This window comes from Coloeus monedula (assembly GCF_965178545.1).
Source record: "Coloeus monedula genome assembly, chromosome: 19".
In the NCBI taxonomy this organism is placed as follows: Eukaryota; Metazoa; Chordata; class Aves; order Passeriformes; family Corvidae; genus Coloeus; species Coloeus monedula.
The window spans coordinates 6399199-6412009 of NC_138799.1; positions in this window are offsets into that span (position 1 = coordinate 6399199).

Here is a 12811-nt window from a genome sequence, read left to right on the forward strand (position 1 = left end):
ATTCTTGGATGATACTGAAGTTATTTCATTGACTCTCCAATCTGTTCTTCTTCCCCAGATACTTAAAAGTGACTCTGCTGATGAGATTTTTGTGAAGAATACTGGTTCTGTGGGAACTGACATCTGTATTGGTATTTTGTACTAATCTGTCAGTTCTGGCAGGTTTTTGCAAAGATGCTCATCTTACAAAAGTTCAGTTTGTAGCAGAAAATTCACTCTTGAACAACAATTCATAGGTTCTTTGTGGGTACAGATGAAATTGCAAGCCAGGAATGAGGAGGAGAGACCTGTGGGAAAAATAAATGCACTAAAATTGTCTAAAATTTTAAAAGGGCCATGTAGAAATAACTACCTTTGTTTTAAACTAAATAAATATCCTGCTCTCTACCTGTCTAATAATGCTAGAGATGCTTTTAACTAAGTTTTTTCTAAGGTCCTAAACACTTTGTAAGCATCTATCTTCACTTGTATGAGAGCCATTAAATAAAGCCTTTGAGAGATGGAAGAAACTTCTCCCCAAATCTCTGAGCAGAAAATTTGTACACAAAGCCTGAAGACTATCTTTTATATTCGCTGTCTGCTTCCCTGTCAATAAAGTGAATTCCAGTGATCTGAGGGGTAGGTCTGATAATTAGAGGCTGTGACATACACAAGAGTAGAAAGATCACCCAGCACCTGGCAAAAAAGTCTGTAAGAAACTAAGAAAATTTTCATTTGCCATGATTTCTGCAGGCAGCAAGACTCAAACGATAATTTGAAAAAAAAGTGTTCAGTAGCATGCAGCCAGCATTGGACCTATTGCTAAAATAATGAATTAATGCTATATTGCTTCTCTGAACTTGGGATGTGGTAGTAAGCAAGTGCCTCAGTGCAATTCACACAGAGCTGTACAGTGTGTTCCATACTCTCCTACCTCTATCCGGAAAGAAGCTGAATGATACCCCTGGAACTTGCACTTAAAATTAGCCATAGTAACTCACTGATTTGTTTGAAAATATCCTCCAGCAAATAGATCCTTCAGCAAATTATGTCTTCACCTCAGAGCAATTAAACCAGTGGAACAGGACTTCACTTGAATGCGTTTACTGCTCTACTCCTGCCTTTGCCATATGCTGATTTCCCCCAGAGGGAGAAAGTCTGAGTACCATGCAAGATCTTCCAAATAGAATAATAAATGAGTGGGAGTTTGTGCTCTGAAAGGATGTGAAGCTCTGAAGCTGGCATAACTGATTTGGTATTTTACTTGCAGAGAGTAAACCCAACATTTTCCAGCATGTTTTCAGCTCAGAAACCTGTGTGTGCTTATGCAAAACATTGCCAAGAACAAATGAAGGTGAAGCACATATGATAAATTAATGAACAGGTCAGGCCTGTGCTATCCCACTTTCCCAGCTCTGGAAGGTTTTGCTAACTTTTAAGTACAGTAATGAACATCTTTCTGCTGGAGGGCTCTGCAGGAGGGGAAACCCCTGCCCAGATCCTCTTGCCTGACACAGGCAGGGCTGTTGGCAACCCAGGCAGACATTACTCACAAGGACACACGGCACTGCTCCTGCCATGAAACAGCTTCTTTATCCTGGTCAGAGGCAAGGGGATGTTATTTGGATGCTTTTCTATGCAAGAAAGCTGCAGAAGGACTGGCAAAGGGCTGTGGACAAGGAGAAGGTTAATGCTCCACTGGTGATGCACCTCAAGGCTGCAGTTCAATGTGGGGAAGATGCTCAAGGCAAGGGGAAACCTAATTTTTCTTCTACTGCTTTTAGATAGCAAGATTGCCAGGCATGGGGTGTCTCTGGGCATCAGTATTTCAGTTATATATTCAGTATATAAGTGTAATAATTAGAGACAGCTGGTCCCACAGGTCTGGGGTGGTCCTGAGTGTGTGTCCAGTGCCCGTTTCAGTAAAAGCAGCATGGCCTGTGGCTGCTCCAGGCTGATGCTTTAAGGAATCCCCAAATTCGTATGTTTTTTCTGCCTTTCCCCCAACCTATCCTCTGGGAACCTCTTCTGTGCTTTCAGACAGACTCAGAGAAGGCTGCAGGAAGTCTCTAGCTCAGCCAACTCCCTTAATCTAAAAGTATGAGGCACGTAATTGCTGTTACCACTTGTAACAGCCTTAAAACTGTGCAAAGTTAACCAGTGGTTTAATGGGGCTACTCTCCAGTTAGATTATGTTCCTAATGACCATGTCATTGCTTCATTACTTTACTCCCTTCATAGTTTACCTGCACTTTGATACCAAATGATCCTTTGCTCTCAAGGACACAGAGCACATGTTTCTGTGAAGCACGTGATAATCTCACTTACAGACACAATTTGGTTTATGAGTGGCCATGCCACCTCCAGAGATCAGCCTAGTAAGGAGGCCTAGAGAAGAAAATGTGCAAAAATTGAGTTTAGTAAATTTTTATGGTAATGAATTTATATATATATTGCCATTAAAGTGAAGAGATTGATATACTCCAGCTAGTAGCATATACTTCATTAACTGTATTAGGCAAAATTACTTAAGACTCCATCAATATCAAGTGCTAGTCCCTGCCCAGAGTAGTATCACAGCACTTACAAACATCATTAATTGCCAGAGCATATGCTTGCACACATATAGTAGAAGTGAGATCACTCTAAAGAACTCAGATCTGTATATTTATTTATATGTCACTTAATTTAATGGATGCATGGGAGTTTTAAAAGTATTTCAAGGAGTTGTGCATTTCATAAGTATTTATACCTTATTCTGAAGATTTTACCCCAAAAAATATATCAGCTGGTATGTCAGGTATTTTTAGTTGGATGAAAGTTTATAAGGTCATGGTCCCAGACTGCAGATACCCTTGATTTTTGAGATGCTGAACACCTGTGTTCTGGCTGGAGTTAGTGGGAGAAATTTGAATCACATGTGGTCACAGAAGGCCTGGGCTTCATTCCTTCTATTCCTGCACTCACTAAGTGGGGTATTCATGGGCTTAAACACTTAAGACCTATGTAATATCAATTATTCACCTCCAAGCCTTGCAAATGAGGCATTGACTCAGTGAGCCCTTGAAAAATCATCAAAATCATGAGGCTGGGTCTTGTTCCCACAGAATTCAGAAGCAGCAGGTACATCTCTCCATTTGTGACTATTTATTAATGAGAGCACCAGATATTTTCACCATGTCAGGCAAAACCACTCTTACTTGTCCTAAGAGCTGTGGCCATCCAAGGGATTTTAGAAATGGCCACACAGATGGATTTGTGCTGGAGCAAGGCCAGTGGAACTGGTTAAGGCTGGCAGCACCCAAGTTAGTTTGACACAGCTGTGGCAGGAGGGGTTGGGTTGGGTGGGGTGGGATGGGGTGGGGTAGCTCAGCTCAGCTCAGCTGAAGGAAGCTCTCTGTGAGCAGGCTCAGATTAGCGCTGGAGGCTCTATATTCACCCCAGGTTAAGGCATGGCTGAATTTGGGAAGGCAGGTAAGAGTTTCCCTAGAATATAATCCTTTTCCCAGATGTCAAATCTCTGCTTGTTGGTCTGGGTATGTGATGCTGATGATCTGCTTTGGTGCAGCTCGGAGCTGAAGCTCCAGGTAAGGGCTCTGACCAGTTGTCTCTCTGGAATGTTTAGCTTTGGCATTCTGATAATAACTGAGTGCTGGAGGAGGGTATTCCCTGAAGGAATTTAAAGGACTTTCTTTAATGTCTTAAGGATGGAAGAGTTAATCTAAACACGGTGAACTCTCTGGAATACAGTAATTTTGCTGTTATCACAGGGATGGACTGAGGCAGGATCCCTTTCATGAGAGCTCTGTTTGCATTCACATACTTGTAACAGGAAAAGTTGTAGGGTTCCAGGCCTAAAGGAGCTATTGCCAGGATAGGAGCTTGCCTACCAGTTTTCTGGTGTTTTCCCTAATTCCTTGTTCCTCACTTGTGGTTTTGATTCACCAGGACATGGTGGGCTGCCAGTTTACAGAGGAGGGAGCAGCTGCTGAGTTTCTGTGCCACCTCCTCTCTGCCCTGAGTAGCTTTCCACAGTATCTGACAAAACCCATGGTTACTCATCATTAATTTGTGCTCACAAAAGTAGGAAAAAAGAAATCCAAAACCCAAAAGAACCGTAATGTGTTGCTGTGACCAGGAAATCCATGGGCCCCCAATGCTTAATGTTAGCAACCCCTGAAACCAGTTTCCTAATTAGTTATGCTCTGAGTTCATTTATGTCAGGGATTTTTATGTTGATACAAGTGTTGAATTTGGTCACTCTGCATGCAGCCAGTTATCCTGGAGGTCTTGTAGCCTGGTTTTAGTCCTGGTGCATCCACAGTGTGCTTTGAGCTGCAGTGTTAAGAATTGCACCTGGGTGCAATTCTTTCTGGCAATATTTTTGCTGATGTGGTTCCTTTAAAGCTAAAAGAGCAATGGATGCTTTGTAAGCATGAAAAAAGGCCTCCTACTTTGTCAGGAAAAAGCATATCTTAGCTCTGCAAAGGAGTGGCATGATGTTATGTGCAAATAGCTGGAAAAATTTCAACTGAAAAGCAAAAAAAGGTGTCAAGATTTTAATAAAAAGAGCCTTCTGGTGCTCTTACTCAGAAGAACCATATGCAGAGTAGTTAGTGTGGGTAAGTGCTCTCTGTGCTGGACTCTGCTACCCCAGAGAACAAGATGTTCTTTGAGGTTCAAATCAAAATTCAAATACTTCATATGTTCTCCTTGTCTAATACTAAGTAAAAACACACAGTTCTGATATGGGGCATTTTTCTTCCCCCTTTCCCACTTCTCTGCTCAGGCAGAAAGATTCTCATTCTAGTAAATCTTTATCCAACTGAATGAAAACATGGATTTTTTTTTTTTATAAAAAAGGTGTATGTGTGTGGGAAGTAGTTATTAGATGTTGTGACAGAATTTTGTTCTTGCCTGCAGCGCCTTTGGGATTGGGCTGTTGAGATTTCCTGGTCCAGCAGCCCTACCCAGGGCTGCTGCCTCTGCCCATTCCTGATTCTGAGAACTGCTGCAAAAAACTCATTTGCAGGGCTAAAGCCTTTTCAGCGTGATAAATTCTATTTTTTCCCCTACATTGTTACTTTCCAACCTCACTTCTTCCTTTCTAATATAACTAGGCCAAGTGGGATAAAGCAAGGAGTAAGTTTCTGCAACCCAGGTAAAATTTATAGCTTTTGAAAAGCTCCTATGGCTCAGGATGTTAATTGTAACCTGGAACTAGAGCTAGAAGTAGTAAGTCTTTAATAACCTCATGTGCTGCTGCTGGGAAAGGGGGAAAGGCTGAACAGTCTGTTCCCCTAAACACACCACTGTGAAGTCCCTTGGCACCAGTTTTGGTGATGGCACAAAACTTGGAATTTTAAAAAAAATCCTAAAAGTAGTCTGAGGCATGAGACAAGAGCTGTCTCCAGATTTCCCCAGATTTCCTAAGCAACATTTGATTTTTGTCATGGTGACACAGGTGGGAGGGCAGCAGTCATGGATCCTTCCAGGAAGGGGTGGAAGAGCTCAGCTGAGCCAGTCGGGGAAGCTGGGAAAAGGAGCCTGTTCAAGGACTGGTTCCATGGCTGGATTTCATCCTCTCTTGGGGCTGATCTTGTTTGTATGCACAGAGAAAAAAAAAATCCATTTTCAGCTTCTCCCCTGAATTCCTTTCCCCTGTATAATTTTACTGTGTATTTAAGGGGGCATCTGCAAGTCCAGCCCTGGACCAGAACTCCTTTGCTGTAGGCAAGCACAAAGCCATAAACATGTTGTCTGCCCCAAAAAGGTTTGCTAGGTTATATTTTTGTAAAAGTATATCCATTTTCCTCAACTTTGTTTTTCATTCTGAAGTGGTAAGTTAATCTATTCTGCTGTTTAGCCATGAATTCGATGCTAGAGTCACTTGAAGAGCATGAAAGAGGGTTAAAAATCTGTTACAATCTTCTAAAAACTTCAAATGAGCAGGTTTCATGACCCAGCAGATTAATTCAGAGAGAATCAAGTGATACATGGCAGAGGTAAGACATCTGATGAACGCCTCCAGTACAGGAGGGCAGATGATGTCAGCTTCATTTGCAAGTAATTGTTTTTGTACATGGCTGGCATAAAATCTTCAGCAACCTGGCATTTCAACGTGCTCCTTGGTACAAATGGGCAGCAAAAGCAGATGCTTTAATATTCAACCAGCAGCACTTCAACTGTACCTAATTAATTTATATAAAAGGTCTATCTATTAGAGAGAGAGAAAAAAAGCCCACTGTAAATCTGGAATGTTGCTAAAAGCACGGATCTGCAATTTTTTCTGATTTTCCAAGTGCGAGTTTATTGCTGGGCTGGACACACCAAGGTAGGGCAGGTAGTTCAAAACTGTCTCAGGAGGTAAGGCGAGGCATGGACTCCAAATATTTTTAGTACTCTGAGACAGTTTCTAGTTCATGGACACAAAAGATTCACCTGATGGCTGCTCGTTCTAGTCTTCAAACTAAGCTGTTGGTCTCATTTTGTTCTTTATAGACAGGTATGCTCATAATCCAAAAATTGCCTACCAGATTTAGCACTAATTAGCTGCAGTGCTGGCCATCTTTGCCCAGAGATGTAAATGAGAGAGGAACACAGATGTTAAAATATCCATTTATCCTCAGATTTTTCTCCTTTTCTTTTTTTTTTTTTTTTTTTTTTTTTGGTCCTTTGTTGTACTTTCTCTTCTACTTTGTTGTCATTTACATCTGTGCACTGTGAAGGTTAAGGAATGTGGCCCTTAGTCTTTTGGAAAAGTGATTTTTTTTGCAAACACTCCCTATTTTCATGAAGCCCTGAGAGCAGCCAATGCCCTGTCATTGGTTTGGGATGAGGCAGTTTGGGGTGAAGTTGCAGGTGGGGATAATTCAAGCTCTGTTATGCAGAAGAACTTTGTGAAAGGGGAAAGAAACCTTGTATCCTTCCCCAAGCTTGTTTGCCATCTTGCTGCCAGGTACAAATGCCTTCCACTGAAGGTTTCTGCAGTTTGTGGTGGCTGATGAGCCTAGGGAGCAAGGGACAGAGAGAGTTCTCTGGTAGGACAGTCCCTAGTATCAGAGATCCTCCCCAGGTTAGGATGACAAAAGAGGCTTCCCCCAGGATGCTCTGTTCTGTTCATGTATCCCAATTCTGCTTCCCTGGTTGGCCGGTTGGCCTCCCTGCCCCTTTATACCTTATATGTCCCTGCCCTAGAAGGTTCTGCACTCCCTGTTTCCCCACTGGCCCTTGCCCCATTGCCACTCCCTCAGAGTTTCCCCGTTGGTTCCCTTACCCTAGCCCCGCCTGTGTACTGCCCCTGTGCCCTCAGATCATTGGTCTCCAATGCTCCCTCTGGTCCCGTACATAAACCTGGACCCTCCTGTGTTCTTTGTCTTCATCCCTGGCACCCTTCATGAGCGTGGCTGTGTTAAACTCCCGTGGAACCCCGTACGAAGACCCTTCCTGCCTCTTTGCCGTTGACCCATTTTAAGGAGCGATCCGTGTGCGTGCGCGTGTGTGTGAGTGTGTGGTGGTCCTGCTGAGCATCTTCGCCTTGGAGATGCTTTTAGGAAGGTTGCGGCACTTCATCATCTGGTGCTGCTAAGCCTCTGAAGACTGAGAAAGTGGTGCCCGAACAAGGACCTCTCAGAAGCGTCCCTAAATGCAGCCCGAGCCGCTGGAAGCAAGTTGCTCTCAGCGCAGCCACTTCCCCAGAGAGAGCTCTGAGTTCTATCAGGGTGATCTGAGAGGTGACCAGCAACCCTCTTGGGGAAAGAGGATTGGTCAGGGATCAATGGACCACCCCGAGAATTTCAGTTGACCCTTTGTTGAGTGTATTATGGGTCACTTTTATATCCTTTTCTGTTAACCTCCTTTTTTCTTGGGTGTTGGGAAGAGTGGGAGATGGGGGTTGAGTTGACCCGTCTCCTGCAGGAAGCTTTTCTCCAAGTTGTCGGAGGCCTTGTTTGGGGAAATTTTCATTTTTCAAGGGAAAATTTAAAACATTTTGTTCACTGGTTGTTTAAGTATTTAAAGCATTTTGTGCATTGGTTGTTTATGTCGGGAAAAGGCTATTTGTTTTACAAGCTAGTAAAAGCTGTTGAGGGTATTGGGGAACAGCTGGGAAATGTTAACTCCAGTTTGAAAGCCCCTTCGCCGCTTTCCTCTCCCCGTGTTCCTGAGCCCTGTTCCCTGCCTCAGGAGAGATCGGGAGACAGATCCTGCCCAAGGGCGCAGGGTTGCTGCTGTCTCCCTGACATCTCCTGATCTCCTCTATCCCCTTCCCAGGACAACACTGGCCAGGCTGTCCCGGGCTGTTCCCTAACCCTCTTGCCTATGCCTGTGTACCCAGTTCTATCACCCCCAGTTATTTCCTGAAACGGCGCCGGCAACGTGGCCAGCCCCACCATCTTGTCTTCTCCCTCTCCAGGTTTTCCTGCCCTCACTCTGACCACACAAAATGGTGCCGACCACATGGTGGCAGTGGCCATTTTGCAAACTCGCTGCTCCCCCGCCTTTTCCCACGCGTGTCACCGCGTGCAGCCCCTCCTCCATTCCCAGCTCCTCCCCTACGTTGTTGGGCATGTCTGCGTTGGGATCTCCCCCCTCCACTGGGGATCCCCTTCTGGCCGCAGACCCTGCCTCTCCTTCCTGTGTTCCCACCCCCTCCATTGGCGCCTCTGCCCCAGGGTCCAACCCACTTCCAGTTCCCACACTACCAGGACCAGAAGTGTGGGTGGTGGTGACCAAAAGGACACCATCTTGGCATCACAACGTCAGGCTGCTCCGGTTTGCCGAAAACCCTGCACCCCTGCCAGGCAAGCTCCCTCCTCTTCGGAGGAGGAGAGCAGTGACTCCTCAGATTCTGACACTGGGTCTGAGGATCACTGGACTGGGGTGAGGAAGCGAACAGCCAGGGACGGTAACTGGGAGCTGCCAGATAAGATCAAGCCCTACACTGGCCCGGCAAATACTGCTCCCGTGGACACAATGTCAACCGAGACAAACAGGGCGCAGCCAGAAGACCAAACGAGCGCAATGTGGAAATGGAGATGGTGCAGATCTCCACCACCGACACCGACCCACTGTCCCGTAACCAGAGCCTCCACCAGAAAAGTACCTGCTAGAGCAGCACCCAACACCTATCACCCTGCCATCCTCTGGATGCCTGGACTGTGCCGCAGTCAAAAGAGACCACCCACTGTGAAAAGCATCTATGCCAGCATCCAGAAGAAAAATCCCCTGAAAGATTTGAGGACTTGCTAGGACGTTGGGTTGTGGGTGCTTCTGGCTGTATTTTGTTGTTTTGTGTGTTTTTTGGTTGTTTAAGACGTATGCTTTTGAAATACCTAGGGGAAGCCTTTTTAATTAATAAAAAAAGGGGAGCTACGGCAGCTAGTGAGCCTACAGAACAAGGGACAAAGAGTCCACTGGTAGGACAGTCCCTAGTATCAGAGATCCTCCCCAGGTTAGGATGACAAAAGAGGCTTCCCCCAGGATGCTCTGTTCTGTTCATGTATCCCAATTCTGCTTCCCTGGTTGGCCGGTTGGCCTCCCTGCCCCTTTATACCTTCTATGTCCCTGCCCTAGAAGGTTCTGCACTCCCTGTTTCCCCACTGGCCCTTGCCCCATTGCCACTCCCTCAGAGTTTCCCCGTTGGTTCCCTTACCCTAGCCCCGCCTGTGTACCGCCCCTGTGCCCTCAGATCATTGGTCTCCAATGCTCCCTCTGGTCCCGTATATAAACCTGGACCCTCCTGTGTTCTTTGTCTTCATCCCTGGCACCCTTCATGAGCGTGGCTGTGTTAAACTCCCGTGGAACCCCGTACAAAGACCCTTCCTGCCTCTTTGCCATTGACCCATTTTAAGGAGCGATCCGTGTGCGTGCACGTGTGTGTGAGTGTGTGGTGGTCCTGCTGAGCATCTTCGCCTTGGAGATGCTTTTAGGAAGGTTGCGGCACTTCATCATCTGGTGCTGCTAAGCCAACTAACGACAACTGTTAGCAGCCACCTGGGAACCTTGGAATAAATTGTTGGGATTCAATGACAGACCCATATGTTGGTACATCTCTAGTTCTCCTTGATCCTTATAAATCCACAGTTGTCACCAACTGTCTTTTAGAGTTTTGCTTTCCCTATGTTGTCCCAAGCGTTAGGGAAATGTAGGGCTCTGTGGGCTTCAGGAGTTGTATGAACTGTGATGCAGAACAGCATTTAGGTGTTGATGTGTCTTGATCACATCTGAATGATGTGCTGTTGGCTTAGTAAATGTTTGAAAGCAAGCTGTTTGTGTAAAGGTTAAAACTCTGCTGACTATTTGACTGCCGGGATGAAAAGCCTGAGCGTTCAAACCTCTGTGTCTCTCTTTATGTTTCTCTAGCTGCTAAATGATTTTTATTGTATTTCATTTTATTCAATAACCTTATCACAGACTTGAAATGAATTTATCCCCTGCTTTCCCTCCTCAGATAAAAGCTGATGAGGTCTCAATTTTCCAAATAGGTTTTGCTTTACAGTGGCAGAAACCTTTGAAAATTGAGGCTGCTTTCCTTCCCTTCCCCCACTTGCAGTTCCAGAGTGTAAATGGTATGCAGTGGTATGAGGAACACAGCCCAAAGCTTTTCAATTAAGAGTTCCCATTTCCAGAGCTGGGAGAAGTCCTTTGTCAATGGAACAAGTGCAGAGCAAAGCAATGGCTTTTCATTTTATTTGATCCAATAATCCGAAGTTCAGTCCCAAGCAATACCCTTGCTCTGCTTGTGTTTGGTTCAGCGTTGCACCAGCGACTTCCAACCTGCATGGAACTGGAACTAATAACACAGAATGGGAAAAAGCACATTTCTGATTACTGGGGGGGATATATCCTACTTTATATAGCTCTTTTGAAATGATTAAAAATGAAGAAGCAGTGAGTTTTAATTAGGCACTTTTTGGCAAAATATGGACTGACTGTTTTCTTTAGTGGACTGGGATTGTGTATCCGTGTGTTTCTCTGCTGCTACTTGGAAAGAGTCATATTTTTACAGGAACATAACCCACTTTCCCTTTATTGTAATTGTTTTGGAATAAGAAGTAATCATCCAGGACTGAACAACTTGCTCTACCAAACGTTTTGTTCTCAATCCTAGTAAATTGCTTTGAGAATTGAACAAAGCTCTGCTCAATCATGCAAGATATCCATTCCAAAGAACTCCAGGAAAGTAAACCTGCCTTAGCCCATTGCAATCATCTTTTTTACTTCTCAAAGATACAACTGTAAGAGCATGATTCCAAATAATCTGCACTCAATGAAGAAATTAGTTTAAGAAAACAACTTCATGTTCCTCATCTAAATCTCCTGACCTGTCAAGTGTTTAACTTCTAATTTATTACTAATAGAGCAATTCTTCTCTGATAGGACCTTCCATCTGCAGGTATTGGTGTTTTGCAGTTAGGAATGAAGGTGTTGAGCTCTTCTGGATGGACCTGCGTGGGCAGGCGGAGAGTGGAGGGCATGGGGTGTAAAACAGGAGTCACTCACCTGTGCTTTTTATTGGTAGTCTGTCTGCAGATACTGCCTATACCCCCTGTGCTCCAGACAAAACCCCACAGGAACATGCTGTCCAGATAACATAATTTTCCTTTTTATTTTTCCCTTTTTTTTTTTCTTCCTATAAGTACCAAGTAGGTATTTGTATGGATGGGAAAATCTCCTTTGAAATCCTTCCTCTTACGTGCAAGCACATTCCCTCTAAGATTGGGATTTCATTCTTTCCACTCTTTTTTCTTCCCCCCCCTTCCCATGTCATTTGTTGGCTTTATTTGTTGAAGTCAGAAATTGAATGTACAGACTCCACACCACGTTCTTGTACTGGTCACAGTGCAGCCACTGGCACATGTGCTCACCCATCTTCTTAGGGAAGAAAAAAGGTAATAGAAGTTTTTATGGAATAAGAAAAGTGATACTGGAGGTGTTTATTGTTCACAGAAATGCAGCATTTTTCAAAGAGTTTTGTGAAGGTTTCTTGTACTTTATCATTCCTGTTTGTAGCTATGGGAGGTTGGTAGTGACTGCTTGAAAGAAACTATCCACCTATTGAGTAAATAATATTTTATAGGTTAGTACAGAGTTCCTTTCCTATTTCTTTTAAAGATTATAAAATAGTGAATATGACAGGAACAAAAAGTTAGGGTTTTGAAACCGCTGGGGTGTAACAAGCTAATAATGATAGAGCCTTGGAAAAGGGCAGTGCAGCTGGGCATTTTGAGGACCTGTGTAAATAGAGGTTGGTGAAACAGCTAAATAATGTTTTTCATTTTATCACTACAATTGTCTTCCAGCTCTGGGCGAAGTGCTGCTTTGTCTTCAGTCTCCTGCTCCATGAGGCTTATGTTGTGAAATAGCAGCATCCTTCGTTAGCAGAAGCTGTTTGTGGTTTGCTCTTTCTACAAACTCCCATTGAAAATGTTCACAGCAGCATCTTAGTTCTGCATGGCACAGAGGAAGTCAAATCAGGGTTTTAGAATGTTATAGAAAAGACAGGTGAAAATGCATTTAGTAAAATCTAGTGGAAGGCTTGTGCCTTCAAATAAGTCTTTCAAATTAAAGCTACTTTAAGCCTGAGACACCCTATCAAGTGCAATCTGACTTAAAAGTTCTAGAAATGTGTTTTCACACACATGGAAATTGGGCTAATTTTTCTTTATACACTGTTTGCACATACAGTAGACTTGAATATTGCAAACAACAAAAAATTTTGTGAGCCAGGACTCAGAGCTTATGTCACAGTCTGGGAATCCAAGTGGCCAAACAAGTAAAACCTGAAGATTTTCAGTAATCTGTATATACTAATAATATTAACATGTATAAA